This window comes from Physeter macrocephalus, chromosome 7 (assembly GCF_002837175.3).
Source record: "Physeter macrocephalus isolate SW-GA chromosome 7, ASM283717v5, whole genome shotgun sequence".
NCBI classification, from domain to species: Eukaryota; Metazoa; Chordata; class Mammalia; order Artiodactyla; family Physeteridae; genus Physeter; species Physeter macrocephalus.
Genome location: NC_041220.1, coordinates 36,669,476 through 36,687,431, shown reverse-complemented (window position 1 = coordinate 36,687,431; position 17,956 = coordinate 36,669,476). Strand labels below are relative to the sequence as shown.

The window sequence follows — 17,956 nt, the reverse complement described above, 5'->3', positions numbered from 1 at the left end:
ATTTTTAGTTTTTTAAGGAACCTCCATACTGTTCTCCATAGTAGTTGTACCAATTTACATTCTCACCAACAGTGTAGAAGGGTTCCCTTTTCTCTGTACCCTCTCCAGTATTTATTGTTTGTAGATTTTTTTATGATGGCCATTCTGACCGGTGTGAGGTAATACCTCATTGTAGTTTTGATTTGCATTGCTCTAATAATTAGTGATGTTGAGCATCTTTTCATGTGCTTTTTGGCCATCTGCACGTCTTCTTTGGAGAAATATCTATTTAGATCTTCCACCCATTTTTGGATTGGGTTGTTTGTTTTTTTGATATTGAGCTGCATGAGCTGTTTGTATATTTTGACCTGCTGTATAGCACAGGGAACTCTACTCAGTACTCTGTAGTGACCTATACGGGAAAAGAATCTCAAAAAAAAGATATATGTATATGTATAACTGATTCACTTTGCTGTACACCTAAAACTAACACAACATTGTAAATCAACTATACTCCAATAAAAATTTTTTTTAAAAATCAGAAAAAAAAATGAGAGTAGGTGATGATGTCAGTTGAGATATTCCCAACATCCTAAATGAGTTGGACCTGCATAATTGCTAGAAAGTTAAATATCTACAGTGCCATTTAACAAATGGGAAGCAGAAATATTCAGATTTTTTTCTTTTTATGATGCCAAGTAAAAATTGTCACTTGCCATCTGCCTCTGCAAGGATTAGGTCACTAGCCACTGCAGTCGCTGACCTTCAACACACCCTGAAAGGAGTTCAGGGTGGAGATCAGGAAGGAGGCACTCTGTGCTCTGGGAAAAACTGGCAGAATAGACTTTCAGATAGTTGATATTTTCAGAAGACTGTATGAGCCCAATTTCTTGCATCTTCTCACATCTTGAAAAAGCACTAAAATCATTAATGGAGACACCTGCTCCTTGTGACTCTGCAAAATGTGTGTGTAACTGCTCATAGCCCCTTCACTAAAATCATATATAACACCGACTTTCCCCCTACCTCTTCAGAGCACTTCCTCAGAGCTATCTGAGAGGCTGTCTCCTGGGCTGTAGTCCTCATTTTGCCCCAAATAAAACTTAACTCACAACTCTCATGTTCATTTTTTTTTTTCGGTCAACAATAATGCTTTTGTGGGAAAATAACACTTTGTTTAGACACTAAATTCACAACTCATCTTCCTGGGAGAACAAAATTTTATAGATACTCTTTAAGGTTGAACAGCATTTAATTTAATACAGGGAACTATGCAATAAATACCAGTTCACCAAGATAAAGATAAAAACTGTGCAATACCAATAAGACCTCCTTAAAATGAATTAATAAGAAAACTAGTCCAAAAAGTGGGGAAAAAAATCCTCAATTGTAAAATACCTTTAAAGCAAATTTCATAAGCATACAGAAATTAAATTTATGCCAAGAAGCACATGGACAATTACACTGTAAACCCTTTGAATACATAGGCAGTCCTCACTTTGCACATTTCCAATATGCAAAAATTTCAGTTATTAAAATTTGGTTCATTAACATTAGTCCCCCAACAGCATGGTTCTGATTTCAGTTACCAAGATATATCGACTGGAGGTAATTGCAAGATCATTATTCAGTTCATGCACACACAAAGTGTGTAGTTGTGTTGCTTCCCTGTCTGTCAGTGACAAACCCACACAACATTTTACAAAAATGGATCACTGGAAGAGAGACCTGGCCAAGAAAGATGAAGGTGTATCAAAAAAAGGGTAAGTGGGCTTCCCTAGTGGCGCAGTGGTTGCGCGTCCGCCTGCCGATGCAGGGGACCCGGGTTCGCGCCCCGGTCTGGGAGGATCCCATGTGCCGCGGAGCGGCTGGGCCCGTGAGCCGTGGCCGCTGAGCCTGCGCGTCCGGAGCCTGTGCTCCGCAACGGGAGAGGCCGCAGCAGGGGGACGCCCGCATACCACAAAAAAAAAAAAAAAAAAAAAGGATAAGTGATATCAGGGGAAGTAAAATTCAGATCAGTTGTAAAGGAATTACAGAAGGAAGAGCTGACAGGAGGAATGCTGACATTGTCAACATTTGAAAGACTAGATGTGCAGCCAGAAGAAATGAGTGAAGGCAAACTTATCAACATAAAGGAAGAAAATGATTGTGATTAAAAGGATGAAGATGTTCCAGAAGAAATGATGCCTGCTGAAAGAAAACCTTCGCCTTAAAGGAATTCTTAGAGATATTTCACAACAGTGAAAGCACAAGGGATAAAATGTTGGAAGCTGATCCAAACGTGGGGAGAAGCATGACAAGTCAGAGTAGACTTGTGGATTTATTTTAGTTTCCTGAAACTGAATCTCTAAAAGGCTGAGAGCCTTCCTAAGCTCTCCCTCTCTTTCTGATTCAAATGCTTCATGACTATTTCCCATAACCACGATTGCCTTTTGTGTGCCCTTCCTACCTTCACTAGAGTGTTACATCTCCCTCCTAGTAGGAGAGGATCATTTTTCTGAACGTTTGCCTCTCAGAATCCAGGCTAAAATCTAGCCTTCCATTTGTGCAGACCAATTCTTGATTTATGCAACAATAACCTTTATATTTGCTTGGATCCTTTCATCCTGGAAGAGAGGAGAGACCAAGTGGAATTGTAGGCTCATCATCTTTCTCCCTGAAAGTGGAGCCTATTCAGTCTACTCAGTCTTTTTCATGAACTAAACCCCCAGCTCTGTCCTGCATGCTACTCCCAGGTCTCACCAGGTCCTGGCCTCAGGGAAACCACACTAGTACTTCTTGCCACAGTGTCCTACATACTTGCCATATCATCTTTATAGACCCCAAAAAATACACTGGAAGAAAGAATAAGTAATGTAAAATGGAGAGAATAACTGCTTTGGCAGAAGATACCAGATAGTGAAAATGAACATACCTTTTAGGTCATCATCTATCTTGGGTAAGTTTGGTGGAGTCAATGTGTCCAGTGTAAAGGTGAGATCTTCCTGAAAGGTTTCAACATGTTCTCCATTAATGTGGATATCAACCTGAAAAAAAATTTTTTTTAAGCCAGGAAATGGGGAAAATAGATATTATGAGTAAGAAAGTCTGCACTTATTTAGTTTAATTGGAATACGAATTGGTTGGTTCTTTACTCCCGCCTTGGAAGTTCTGTTTTTGAAGCTTTTACAAACTGCACAGAGCTGACTGCATTGTTGCTCCTCTTAGTGCAAACAGATAATGCATAACCTGCTTCCAACTTCTATTTTCTTCTGCTTCTGAGCAAGCATTCCTCTCTAGGCATGCCTGCCTCAGCTTGCTGTTGGTGAGGACAGAGTGACAATGAACTCTAGCTGGCAGTCTGGGGCAAACTAAGATGAAGAAGCACTAACAAGTATGGACCTGTCACTGACACTGGAATCAAAGACTTTGTTTCTTGAGAATTAATGACTGATGGCTGCCTCACGGGTATAGCTCGCTGGAAAAGCATTTCCAGCTTCCTTACCCTGTCTTCTAAGAATTGAATCAGGTCTGAGGCATACCTTTTCTCAAGTGCCAGAGCCTCACAATGGAGCTTTCTGTCAAAAGCAACGTCAGCCTTATCTTTTTATCAGGGTGGGGTGAACCTGGCTCACACACTAATGAACAGTCAACTCACATTGTGACAGGGAGTCTAGAGTAGCATGTCTTTTATATTGGTTTATATGGCTGCATTAGTTTATATGATTATATAAGAGTGGAGCCATAGCTGCTGCTTCTTTGAGTCCTAACGCCTAGACAATCAGTACCTGCAACATACAAGCTCTCAGTAATGGTCATACTAAACTTAAGGATTTTGCTTGTTTCTCAAAGCTTCCCTTCCAGTTACTCTTGATCCTCTTCATCAGCAGTCCCCAACCTTTTTGGCATCAGGGACTGGTTCCATGGAAGATAATTTTTCCATGGACGGGGTAGGGGGGACAGTTTCGGGATGATTCAAGCGTATTACATTTATTGTGCAATTTATTTCTATTATTATTAAATTATAATACATAATGAAATAATTATACGACTCACCATAATTCAGAATCAGTGGGAGCCCTGAGCTTAATTGTCACTTGCCACTCACTGACAGTGTTTTGATATGACTCTGCAAGCAGTTGATTTATTATGGTCTCTGTGCAGTCAAACCTCTCTGCTAATGACAGTCTGTATTTGCAGCCACTCCCCAGGGCTAGCATCACCATCTCAGCTCCACCTCAGGTCATCAGGCATTAGATTCTCATAAGGAGCGTGCAGCCTAGATCCCTCGCATGCACAGTTCACAGTAGGGTTTGAGCTCCTATGAGAATCTAATACCACCACTGATCTGATAGGAGGAGGAGCTCAGGCAGTAATGCGAGCGATGGGGAGCGGCTGTAAATACAGATGAAGCTTCCCTCACTTGCCGCCCGATCACCTCCTGCTGTGTGGCATGTTTCCTAACAGGCCACAGACCGGTACTTGTCTGTGGCCCAGGGGATGGGGACCCTTGCTCTTCATGACCAATGCAAGTGTTGTGAGAACTGGAACCAAGTTGCACAGAGTAGGCAGGCAATAAATACCAGCTGCAAGGGTATTCTGTATATATTCCAGGATGATTTTTGTCTCCAAGATGTTCCATCTAAACAAATGGCATCTTCACTCTCCTCATCGCCTGTCCAGCCTGCTTAACACTGCTGCTTAGTTTTTCTTGCTTAAGGTTACTAAGGCAAAAGCAACTGATTAACTGTGCCACTGTCATTTTAATATACAAACGGTTCACAGCTTGTTCCTGCTTCTCACCATTGCAAGCTCTGGGCAAAACTGAGCTCTCTGGCAATAACTGATTTCACTCATTTTACAAGGTGATGTGGCAAAAATGGATGCAGCCATACTGAATGCTATTACTAGTACTTCCCTACAGATTCTCATTCAGGATATGCTTCTTCCAAATGTTAAGAAATATACTGAAGCAGAGGCATTTGAATATTTACTCTGATAAATTATCTTTCAAATATTTCCAGATGGAGACCTTCACTAGCTGTGAATTACTTTATCATCCATTTCTCTATTGTTTATGACTTCACAGTGGCTGATGAGAGTAAATTAGCGGTCTTGTCTTTTCATTAACAGGTGAAGAGGAGGTTTTCTAAAATCAAACGATAAAAATGAGTTGTAAATCCCTTTTAAAAAGGTAGCTTTATACTCATGCCATACATTAGCAGTCCTAGAAACTCCTTGTCAATTTGTTATGGCCCAAATTTCCAGTATCTATATAAAAAATCTGCAGATGGCATTGATTGGTGATGCTACCCACTCCTTTTCCATCATGGAACATTTCCATCATTCTCTATGATCAATGAGACTGGGTCATCTTGATGACAATCTAGTTTCAGTGATATTACAGATAATTGAAAACTTGGCAGCCATATTGCCAAAAATCAGGTTGCCGTGAATCCCACCAAATGAATTCATCAATGTAAAATATTATATTGTGTTATTGTACTTCCTCAAACTCTAAGCAATTTGCTTTTCACAACAGAGGACAATTCAGGAAGATCACACTTTAGGTGGATTATAAGGACAAGTCCAGAAATCCCTACACAGGATATATTTTCTATGGCCTTTGACAAAGATGAAGTAATTCTAAGAAGCTTATTTTTGAGAAAAGTAAAAGTCTCACATACTTCCATTTGGAGTTAAAAGAGAAAATAGAAAAAGAAAAGAAATTACTTTGAGAGATAGAGGGTTACAAATTTGCAGAATGAATGAAAGAACAAATTCTCTGGTACAAGAAAACCCAATGAATCTCAAACAAGGTAAGAAGGAATGGATAGCTAGACACAACAGGGTGAAACTGTAGAATCCCAAAGAGAAAAAGGAAAGGCTAGGAAAAAGAAGAGGCCTTACCACCTAAGGACCGCCAAACTGAGCTGATTTTTCAGTGGCAATAGTGGAATATCAAGTGCTACCACATCCAGTCTACAAATATTCCCAGTAAAATTAACTTTCAAACATAGAGGATAAATAACCTCATTTTTTAAGACTTTATTTTTTAGAACAGTTTTAGGTTCACAGATTTTAAAATTGAATAAAACATAGAGTTTCCATATACCCTTTACCCCCACATATGCACAGCCTTCCCCACTATCAACATCAGCCACCAGAGTGGTATATTTGTTACCAAGGGTGAACATACATTGACAGCGTTATCACCCAAAGTCCATAGTGTACTTTAGGGTTCACTCTTGGTGTTGTATATTCTGTGAGTTTGCACAAATGTATAATGACATGTATTTATCATTATAGTATCATACAGAGTATTTTCACTGCCCTAAAAGTCCTGTGCTTCACCTAGTCATTCTTCCCTCCTCCCTATCCCTGGCAACCACTGATCTTTTTACGGTCTCCATAGTTTCGCCTTTTCCAGAATGTCATATAGTTGGAATCATACAGTATGCAACCTTTACAGATTGGCTCATATCATTTAGTAATATACATTTAAAATTCCACCATGTCTTTTCATGGCTTGATTAACAATAATATTCCATTGTGTGATATACCACAGTTTATCTATTTACCTACTGATGGATATCTTGGTTGCTTCCAAGTCTTGGCAATTATGAATAAAGCTGCCATAAACATCTTTGTGCAGGATATTGTATGGACATAAGCTTTCAACTCATTTGGGTAAAGGAACATGACTGTTGGACCATATGGTAAGAGTATGTTTGGTTTTGTAAGAAACTGTCAAACTGTCTTCCACAGTAGCTATACCATTTTGCATTCTCACCAGCAATGAATGAGAGTTCCTGTTGCTCCACATCCTCACCAGCATTCAGTATTGTCAGTGTTCTGGATTTTGGCCATTCTAATAGGTGTGAAGTGGTAACTCATTGTTTTAATCTGCATTTCCCTAGTGACATATGATGTTGAGCATCTTTTCATATGCTTATTTGCTATTTGTTTATCTTCTTTGGTGAGGCTTCTGTTAAGGTCTTTTGCTCATATTTTAAGTAGGTTATTTGTTTTCTTATTGTTGAGTTTTAACAGTTCTTTGTACATTTTAGATAACAGTCCTTTATCAGATATGTCTTTTGCAAGTATTTTCTCTCAGTCTGTGGCTTATCTTCTCATTCTCTTGACAGTGTCTTCAATGGAGCAAAATTTTTTAATTTTAAAGAAGTCCAGCTTATTGACTATTTCTTTCATGGACTGTGCCTTTGGTGTTATATCTAAAAAGTCATTACCATACCCAACGTATATAGGTTTTTTCCTGTTATCTTCTAGGAGTTTTATAGTTTTGCATTTTACATTTAGGCCTATGATACATTTTGCATTAATTTTTGTGAAAGGTGCAAGATCTTTGTCTAGGTTCATTTTTTTGCATGTGGATGTCCAGTTTTCCCAGCACCATTTGTTGAAAAGGCTATATTTTCTCCATTGAATTGCTTTTTTCACCTTTGTCAAAGATTAGTCAACTGTACTTGTGTGAGTCTATTTCTGGCCTTTCTATTCTCTTGTATTGATCTGCCTATTCTTTCACCAATACCACACCGTCTTGATTACTGTAGCTTTATAGTAAGACTTGAAGTTGAATTCTCCAACCTTGCTCTTCTCTTTCAACATTGTCTTGGTTATTCTGGGTCCCCTCCACATAAACTTTAGAATCAGTTTGTCTATATCCACAAAATAACTTGCTGGAATTTGGATTGGGACTGTGTAAAATCTATAGAGCAAGTTGGGAAGATCTGATATCTTGACAAGATTGAGTCTCCCTATCTGTGAACATGAAATATCTCTCCATTTATTTGTTTCTTTGATATCTTTCATCAGAGTTTTGAAGTTTTCCTCATACAGATCTTGAACATATTTTGTTAGATTTATACCTAAGTATTTCATTTTTTTCTACATGCTAATATAAATGATAATGTGGTTTTTATTTCAAATTCCATTTTTTAACTGCTGGTATATAGGAAAGTGACTGGCTTTTGCATATTAACCTTGTATCTTGCATCCTTGCTATAAATGCTTATTAGTTCCAGGAATTTTTTTGTTGATTCTTTCAGATTTTCTACATAGAAGATTATCTCATCTGTGAACAAAGGCAGTTTTCTTTCTTTCTTCCCAAACTGTATACCTTTTATTTCCTTTTCTTGTTTTATTGCATTAGCTAAGACTTTCAGTACAATACTGAAAAAGAGTGGTGAGAGAGGACAACCTTGTCTTGTTCTTGATCTTAGCAGGAAACTTTCATAAGTATGCCTTTTTAAAGAAAAACTGAGATTGCCACCAACAGATCTGCACCAAGGAAATTTCCTTATTAAAAGGTTTTTTTCCCCCCTAAATGAAAAGATTGATTAATTTTGCTTTGGGGGCTTCCCTGGTGGTACAGTGGTTAAGAATTCTCCTACCAATGCAGGGGACACGGGTTCAAGCCCTGGTCTGGGAAGATTCCACATGCCATGGGGCAACTAAGCCCATGCACCACAACTACTGAGGCTGCGCTCTAGAGTCCGCGAGCCACAGCTACTGAGCCCACATGCCACAACTACTGAAGCTCGTGCACTTAGAGCCTGTGCTCCACAACAAGAGAAGCCACTGCAATGAGAAGCCTGCACACCACAATGAAGAGTAGCCCCTGCTCACTGCAACTAGAGAAAGCCCACGTACAGCAACGAAGACCCAACACAGCCAAAAATAAATAAATAAATAAAATGAATTTAAAAAAAATTTGCTTTGGTTTATGCATCTTTGTTTTGTTTTACTTATCTCACTCCCTTACTGAAACCTGATGGTGGTAGTTGAAACAGTTTGTGCATTCTTGGTTGCTTGCTATTTTTTGTTTTTAAATTGCACTTTTTTCCAAAGAGTCAAGCAGTAGTAGAAGTAAAGGATAATCTTCTTTGCTAACAGTTCTCCAAATTCTCTTCTCTCCACTTGTGTAGAACTATTTGGTCTATAAACCTTCTAGTTATTTCAGCTGCACTAAGAACAGCTACCTTGAAGAGTCAAAAGCTGCCTCTCTGAACCTTTAAGATGAAAAAAAAATCATTTGGTTTTTTCAAATTACCTGACTGAGACCCTACTTCTGATGAATCCACTCTGAATTTGGATTAAACTGTCCATGACCACATTCATGATTAGTATAAAGTTTTTGCAGTAAGCTTCATTTCAGTAGATGCATTTCCAGATAAAACCTGATTCACATTTTGAAAGAACCTATTTTGTATGCACTGGAGTTTTAAAATGTAATTATGAGATGCAGATTTCCAATTATGAGTCCAGGGTACAGTTTATAATTACACCGTAAATTTCCTTTTGTATGAATCCATATTTTCCTCATGTCTATATTTCCTAGAGCCACAATTTTCATGAAGAGAAAGAAACAGCTTTGTAAGACAGGAAGCTGGTTTCTCAGAGCTTTATAGTATTAGTACTTTATGAAAAGACTCTTTGGGTCTTAATTCTAAGAAAATAAACAGGATTTAATATGAGCCAAGCAAAAAGCTTCTCCTTTGAATTCTAATGCCTTCTTATATTCTTGGGCTCTTGGTTTTTAAGGTAGTGTCTAGTAGGTAACAAAAAGAAAGAAGAAAAAGGAGAGTTTCTTCCAACAGGTAGTCATGAACCCCAAATAAACTGGTTTGCCGGATTGCCATAAAGCTTACTAATGCAGAGCAAAAACAGAACCATATATTTTTCAAGATTGCATGTTTTAGTTTCTTTTCTACAATTCTTAGTCAGAATGTGTATAAGTTCTCTGTAAGATGCAAATTAATTCCTTCATGTGATTGAGTACTTACAGTTAATAATTAATGTAACCATTAATTTTAAAAGTCTACCACACCCATTTCTAAAAAGGCCTGAGGCAGTTTACACATCAACACACAGTTCAAAGGCACACTATTATGTTTAAATACCCAATAAAATACACTCTAGAAAACATAAAGGAGTCGATGCTATTAAGGACCAGTCATGTCCTGCCTTTTTGAATGGCTCCCCACCCCAGATGCTATCTCCTCCCTGCACTCTTAAGTGGAGGCTGTTTGTTCTTGAACTTTCCACTTAACCCCAGGGGCTGGCCGGGCTTGTCCAGCAGAATCAGCAGGACAATGGGTAAATGTGTGGACTTTGTTGCCTCACTGCCTGGACTGAATCATGGCTCGGTGTTTTGAGCGGGTTATTCAATGTCTCAGAGCCTCAGTTTCCTCATCTGCAAAATGGGGGATAATAATAGTACCCATCTCACAGGTGAGAATGTAATGAGTTTTGTAAAGTACATGGAACAGAAATTGGCACACAGTAAGTGCTAAATGACTGTTAGTACTTGCCCATTCGACATTCTCCAATCTCTTGCAAAAATCCTTCTTCCTTTGAAACTTGTGCCTCTCAAATGTACTGTCCTCCAGCCCTTCTTATTGTTCTTGTATGCATCAGAGATTTTGGAACTCGGCATATGATTTTTCTCTCCACCCCACGTTTGCCATAATCCTGCTCTCTTTAATGTTCATGTGGACGACCCTTCCAATACCTAGTACCTTGGCTTCAACGTCAATGACCTGCATATCCACATTGAGATGAACAACTCATCCCTTCTCCTGTATTATCACCTGGAGCTGCTCCACCTGTAAAATCTAAAACCAGTTGGTTCAACTTTCTCATCATAGGCTCCTATTATCCTCACTGTTTCAACTGTACCTGTGTATCCATGAGAATTGTGACTAAAGTCCTATTCTTCACTCCATGTATTAGAGTTTCTTTTGCTCTTACTTCCTTCTCCATCTCACTTTGGTTCCGACCAATCAGGATTTACCTGAGCCACCTGTGGGAATAGGACATTAAGCAAAATTAGGGTCTGATTAAGGACAAGGAAGAAAATGGCTATTAGGTGAGCAACTGGTACTCTGCCAAAATGAACGTCATTGTTGAACAAGGGCTGGATTTCGTGTCAGGCTCGACAGTGTGAGTCCCATCTCTGCTATTTCCTAACTGTGTGACCTTGGGCAACTCTTTATCCTCCCCAAGACTCGGTCTCCTCATCTGTAAAATGGGGATTCCAAAATCTAACTTTTAGCATTATTGTGAATATTACACAACATATATAATGTTGCTGACCCACAATGGACATTCATTCAGCCATTTAAAAATATTTTGTGGGGCTTCCCTGGTGGCGCAGTGGTTGAGAGTCCGCCTGCCGATGCGGGGGACACGAAAAAAAAAGCATATTCGCCTTTAGCACCCAGATCAATGCATTAGGAATACCAATTAACTCTTGGTAATAACTATAGTCAGGATTATTAGTTATTTCAGCCCTTTAAACATAATCTTTTGGGGCTTCCCTGGTGGCGCAGTGGTTGAGAGTCCGCCTGACGATGCAGGGGATACAGGTTCGTGCCCTGGTCTGGGAAGATCCCACATGCCGCGGAGCAGCTAGGCCCATGAGCCATGGCCACTGAGCCTGCACGTCCGGAGCCTGTGCTCCGCAACGGGAGAGGCCACAACTGAGAGGTCCGCGTACCGCAAACAAAAAAAAAAAAAAAAAAAAAAAAAAATCTTTTGTGGACACCTACAATGTGCCAGGCCTTAAGCCCAGGATATAGTGGTGAATAAGATAGGTATGATCCCTCCCTTCATGTAATTTGATAGTAATACATGTTAGTTTTAAAAAAATCTCTTAATTTTGCTGACTCAGAAATCTGTAAGCACTTTGATTACTTTGACGATCACTTTCTAAAGAAACTCAATGTTTTTAGGGGTACTTATGGCTTCTGAAATTTTATATTTAATGTGTGAAGGTTTATAAACATTTACTTTCTCTTTTTTGGTTTATTCTGTTTAAATACAATTATCAGAGATATTTATATTTTTATGAATATATTGTCATTGTGAATGCTATCCTGATTCTTAGACTAAAGATGATTGGTAAAGTGCCATATTTTAAAAAGTGAATAACCGAGACAATATCCAATATAATCTCATAGCCCTGAGGAAAGATCCAGATGCAACAGCATGCAGTCTACTCATCTGAGTAATCATATACTTGGTCTATAGTTAAGACAGATCCAGTTCATGGGGAGGGTTAATTTTCACTGAATAGGAACAATCAGGTAATTAGGGTGACCCATTCCCCAACTATACCCCTTAACAGCTTTTCTCTTTTTAGTCAAATAAACAAGATACAGTTGACCCTTGAACAATGTGGGGATTAGGGGTGCCAACCCTCCTCATGGTGGAAAATCTGCATATAGATTATAGTTAGCACCCTGTATCTGCCAGTTCCGCATCTGCGGATTCAACTAACCATGGATTGTGTAGTACTATAGTATTTACTACAAAATAAATCCACATATAAGTGCATTTCAAACTCCTGTTTTCAGGGTCAATGGTAGTTAAGGAGACTTGCCAAGAATAACCTCTCCCCAAACCACCCATATCACATATGCTTGAAAGTATAATTAAGATACTATTGAAGCAGATTAAGGCACCTCTCTTACCTTAACCTTTTTGGGGGGATACAGAAAGAAAAATGGTTTTAGAACAGGAGATCTAAAGATAAAATACAAAAGAGGTGACAATAAACATCAGGTTTACAAATCTGGGGGCCCAGAAAAGAGGGAGACGTCTGCTCACTTGTCACGCTTGACTCACCTCTATCTAGTTTTCTATTGACATATACACTGATCTGTTTCTTGTTTTGCATTTCCCTTTGATCCTATCAAGGAGCACTGAGATGTCTTTATCAGAAAGTGTCTTTATATACACAAAAGCTAAATGGGTCATCAAACGCTGAAGTTGTTTTTCTAGTACTACCTATGGATTTTCACCAGTGTATTCCTTCGTCCAGTCTAAGGATGAAGTGAGTACCAAGTGAGTACCTAAAAGAAGTATGGGTGGAGCTAGGGCATAGTTTCTAGGCATGGGCAGAGATAAATGGCCTTTTAGTGTGATGTAATATTTAAGCTTAACCTTAATCACAAATATAACAGTTGGAAGGAAATCTATTACTTATCCAGTGTGGACAGACAACAGTTAGAAGAAAACCCCACAAAAGTGATAAACAGGAACACAGAGATAGAGAAGGCATTGAATACATGTGGGCTGAATTAACTGAGAATTGAAACTAGAGACAAAGTGTGTTATTATTAAATTTTATGGTGTGTAAAGATTAAGTTGATGGGACCAAATATCGTGGGATCCCTAGACATTTTAAACCTTTAAGAGCGAAATACAATACTTGTAGAGAAAAGTTCAAGGAACAAATATGTACAGTTTGATGCCTTATCACAGAACAACGTCCATGTATTCACCACCAATGTTACCGGGTTCCCTCCTGCTTCTCCCAATCACTACCACCCCCAATAAAGGTACACACTCTCCTGACTTTTATGAAAATCACTTTCTTCCTTTTATTTATGGGTCTTCCACCTAAGTATGCATCTTCAAACACTAGTTTTTTTGCCTGCTTTTTGAACTTTATATAAATGGAATTACAGTACATATTCATGTTCCTGACTTATTTCACTCAACATTGTGTCTATGACATTCACACATGATATTGAATGTAGCTGCAATTTGTTCAGCTACATAAAATACTATAAATTTTCATTACTGTCTAGTATTCATTAAAATAATATACCACAACTTATTTAACCATTCTACTCTTAGATGTCTTAAAAAGCCACAGGAGCCTTAATATATTTTTCTAACTACTTAGACTTTCATTATGGTAAAGACTACCTTTTAATTTATGAAGTTGATTCATTTAACGGAGAGAAACAATAAAAGTTTCTTAAATTCAGTGTGTTTCAGAAAAGGAGTAACTGGAGAGTGCTGATTCTGATCGAGCTGGCAGAGAGGGAAGATGCAGGGAGAACCAAGGTTTCTTTCCCCCTTATTCCCCATTGGAGAAGCACTTGAGGCCCTGCTCCAAACCAAATAGCTCTGTCTTCTGCCACTGAAGGAGGAGTGAGGAAACCGTGGCTCCATGGCACAGTGACTGTGCTTGGTGAGACAGAAAGAGAGTGTGTGTGTACATGCACAAAAGGGCTTCGGTTCTGGTTGTTATTCCATTAATTCTTGATACTGGTTTTGATATATTTGCTGTGTTTTGGTCATAAAACACAAAATGTTCTATTAATCATAGACTATTTTATTACAAAAAGGGTTGTGCTTTGTGTTGTACCTGGTTATTGTTCAGCAGATACTTAGCCCCCTCCTCCTCTCCCTTGGAATGAAGTCTGTTTTCCTGTCTTTGGGCTTGGCCATGTGACATGCTTTGGCCACTGGGAAATCAGCAGGTGTGATACAAACAGCAGCTCTAAATATGCTTGAGAGGTGGACTCATGGTCTTGTGTTCCAGTGATTTGCCAGGACAAGAGCAAGCCCTGGGTGGCTTCTGCCCCTGGGCCCCAGAATGAAAAATGTGGAGCAGACCTGAACCCATGCCAAAGCCTAACTAACCCACAACTTGAAGCAGAGCTGCCCACTGCAGCGGAGCCTATGTCAGCCCAGCTGAAGTTGACCATGAGCTCGAGAATAAGTGCTTATTATTGTAAGCCTCTGAGTGTGGAGTATTTTGCCATTACAGTGGTGAAGATTGTTTTATAGCTATAGTCAGAGGTGTAAAGGTCAGGTCGTTATCACTCAATAGTGCTCTTGGCTCCATTTATTTCACTCTGCTTTTGCTCTATGAAACCAGAGATTCAAATTTCAAGATTTTTTTAGTGCAAATCCTAAATACCCAGGGGACTCCTGCCAAATCCCTTTGGAATTTGAGAAAAGGGCTGATAGGAGATGGAAATAAACATCCCTGTTATTAGTGGACATGAGCAAGGATCAGTAAGGAACTTCTTGCCATAGCTACACTTGGCAAAATGGCAGAAGAGACTACACCTGCATTCAGGTGAGCACGTATGCTGTTCTGAGCTGATTGAGAAAGGTGGAAGATGCCCTACTTTGGTGGGAGGTATACAGAGTTAGAGCATAGGTAAGTTATGGTTTTTAGCAGCTAACTGTTGAGGTCAACAAAGCTATAACCTAGGAAAAGTGAAACTTTAGAGGTAAAAACTGCACATTCGTGGAGGAATGGTAAATTTCATATCCTGCTGGTGAGAGTGTAAACTGGTCTAAACACTTCAGAGAACTTGGAGTAATTGGAAGTTACTTTGGAGAACAAGCATATATTAAGTAAAGTTGAAGATGTTCATCTCTTAAGACCCAGTAATCTGGTGCTGGATGTGTCCCGGTGGGACTCAACAGGACTGGAGCCACACCTGCAGGGCATTTTTGTTTATAAGAGTGATGGGGAGTTTGTTGTCAGGTAGTGGATGGGAGCCAGGTATCCCTTATGTCCTGCAAGCTGAAGGCTCATCCCATTCAAAAAAGAATTGTCCTGGGTCCTCCAAGACTTTAGAAGGTCTACTAGAACATTCATGTAGATGAAAAACCTGTTTATCTAAGGGTATAGCAACTTGGTTTTATTTATTTATTTATTTATATTTTATATTGGCGTATTTTTTATTTATAATGTTGTGTTAGTTTCAGGTGTACAGCAAAGCGATTGTTATACATATACATGTATCTATTCTTTTTCAGATTCTTTTCCCATATAGGTTATTACAGAATATTGACTAGAGTTCCCTGTGCTATACAGTAGGACCTTGTTGCAGAAAATCCTTTTTTGGTTGTGTATTTTTCATGGAGATATCTTCCCCTTCCTCCAAAAACCAAAATGTAACCAGAAATTTTTAACCTTCTCCTCAAATAGAAACTTTTAACTTGGTAGACAAAATGAACTAACTTTTCTTTCTGTCTGCCCATACACACCATCTAGTGGATTTATAATTTAATTGAAAACAGGAATGAGAAAAGAGCTATATGATCTAATAATTCAAGTTGTAGATGCTGGATAAAAAATATTGCTTTATAAAAACATGGCAAGGAGAATATTACAAAAAAATTAGCGTTTGGCATTTTAGAATATCCTGTCTGTATATTAAGTACGTCTTTGAATGTTAGGTGGATATCTAGGTATTTGACACATTTGTAAAAGGTGAAGAAGGAATCAAACAACTATACTGTGGAGAAAAATCATAGAGTTAAGTTACTCTGAAGAAAGAAGTTAATTAGGGCTTCCATCGTGGCGCAGTGGTTAAGAATCCACCTGTCAATGCAGGGACATGGGTTCGAGTCCTGGTCTGGGAAGATCCCACATGTTGTGGAGCAGCTAAGCCCATGAGCCACAACTACTGAGCCTGCGCTCTAGAGTCCGCGAGCCACAACTACTGAGCCCACGTGCCACAACTACTGAAGCCTGCATGCCTAGGGCCTGTGCTCTGCAACAAGAGAAGCCATGGCAATGAGAAGCCCATGCACCACAATGAAGAGTAGATACTGCTCACCACAACTAGAGAAAGCCTGCGTGCAGGAACGAAGACCCAACGCAGCCAAAAATAAATAAATAAAATTTTTAAAATTAAAAAAAAAGAAAGAAGTTAATTAAACTTTCATTCATAACATAAAATTATTTTATACAAGCATGCAATATTTAGGTGTATTTCATATTATATATAAAGTCCACCACCAGCGTTCAGTATTTATGTGCATTTCACTCTACACTCTATACTCATAGGATTCTAATACCATCAGTTACAGGGCTTTAGAAATCAACTATTCTAATTTTCTTATTTTATAGACAAGAGAATTAAAGCCCAGAGAAGTTAAGTGATTTGCTGAAGGCCATAGTTATGCAGGGGTCGGATCAGAACTCAGATCTCTTGAATCTCAACAAAATGTGTTTTTCTACTACCCTAGCTTGATAAAACAGAAAGTGCCTCACAGGACAGACACTAAAATCCAAACAAATAAATACAAAATTTCACCCTTCTATGAGAGAGACTGATAGGGAACCTAATTTAGATTGAAAAGTTTTCTCTGTGGAGGAAGGGAATAAACAAAGGAAAGAAGCATTTCAGGCGGCAGGAAGAATGTAAACAGAGGTGCACGTACTTTCTCATTCCTGAAATTAAAAGAAGACATGGCATATTAGAGGAACTGACAGCAGCGCTGGAGTGTGGGGACTCAGAGAAGTCCTCAAAAGGCTCCCTGGGGAAATGGACAGAGGCTGGCCCAAGGCGGGGGCATGGCATCCTGGACTGGGTTTTATTCTAAATGCAAAGGAATCCACAGAAGGATGCTAAGCAGAAGGACCATGTACCCAATATTTTGACTCTTTAAAGATGACTCTTTAAAAGAAATATTTTTGCCTCTTGAATGTGTAAACTATATACAATATCAAGTTCAACAATAGGGTATTCATTAAAACTCCTCTCTCTCACTCGTGTCTTATAACCACCCATTTCTCTGTCCCAGACCAAACAATATTACTTTCTTTTCCTTTTTTTACAAAAATTGTAATTTACACATTGTTTTGCATTTTCCTTTACTTCCTTAACCATCTTGGAGCACTATTCACATCAGCTCATTTAGAGCTGACCAAAAGCTACATAGTATACTATTGCATGGATATACGAGTCTTTATTTTAAATCAGTTTTCCATTGACAGACAATGTAAATTAGTTAGCTAGTGGGAAGCAGCTGCACAGCACAGAGATCAGCTCAGTGCTTTGAGACGACCTAGACGGGTGGGATAGGGAGGGTGGGAGGGAGGTTCAAGAGGGAGGGGATATGGGGATATATGTATTCATATGGCTGATTCACTTTGCTGTACAACAGAAACTAACACAGTATTGTGAAGCAATTATACTCCAATAAAGATCTAGTAAAAAAAAAAAAGACATTTAAGAGATACACACACACGTACACATACATATGCTGCACTGAATATGCATATACCATTTTGCTCTTCTGTAAGATACCTGAAGGATAAATTCCCAGAAATAAACAGGTGGGTCATAAAGGCTTTATATACTTTTTTTTTTTTTTTTTTTTTCTTTTGCGGTACCCGGGCCTCGCACTGTTGTAGCCTCTCCCGCTG

At 38.9% G+C, this 17,956-nt stretch overlaps 1 long non-coding RNA gene across 2 annotated transcripts in view; it reads right to left on the bottom strand.

Annotated features, from left to right (window-relative positions):
- Window positions 1-17,956, bottom strand: part of LOC102982449 (uncharacterized) — a 123,287-nt gene that overhangs the window by 27,460 nt on the left and 77,871 nt on the right. The window contains exons 5-7 of one of the 2 annotated variants that reach the window (XR_008617790.1): window positions 10,660-10,783; window positions 2,894-3,005; window positions 2,009-2,585 (exon numbers count right to left, since the gene is read on the bottom strand). This is a non-coding gene — a long non-coding RNA (uncharacterized lncRNA). Of the gene's footprint in view, window positions 1-2,008; window positions 2,586-2,893; window positions 3,006-10,659; window positions 10,784-17,956 lie in introns of those variants that run through there. The other variant, XR_008617791.1, reaches the window with a different exon arrangement.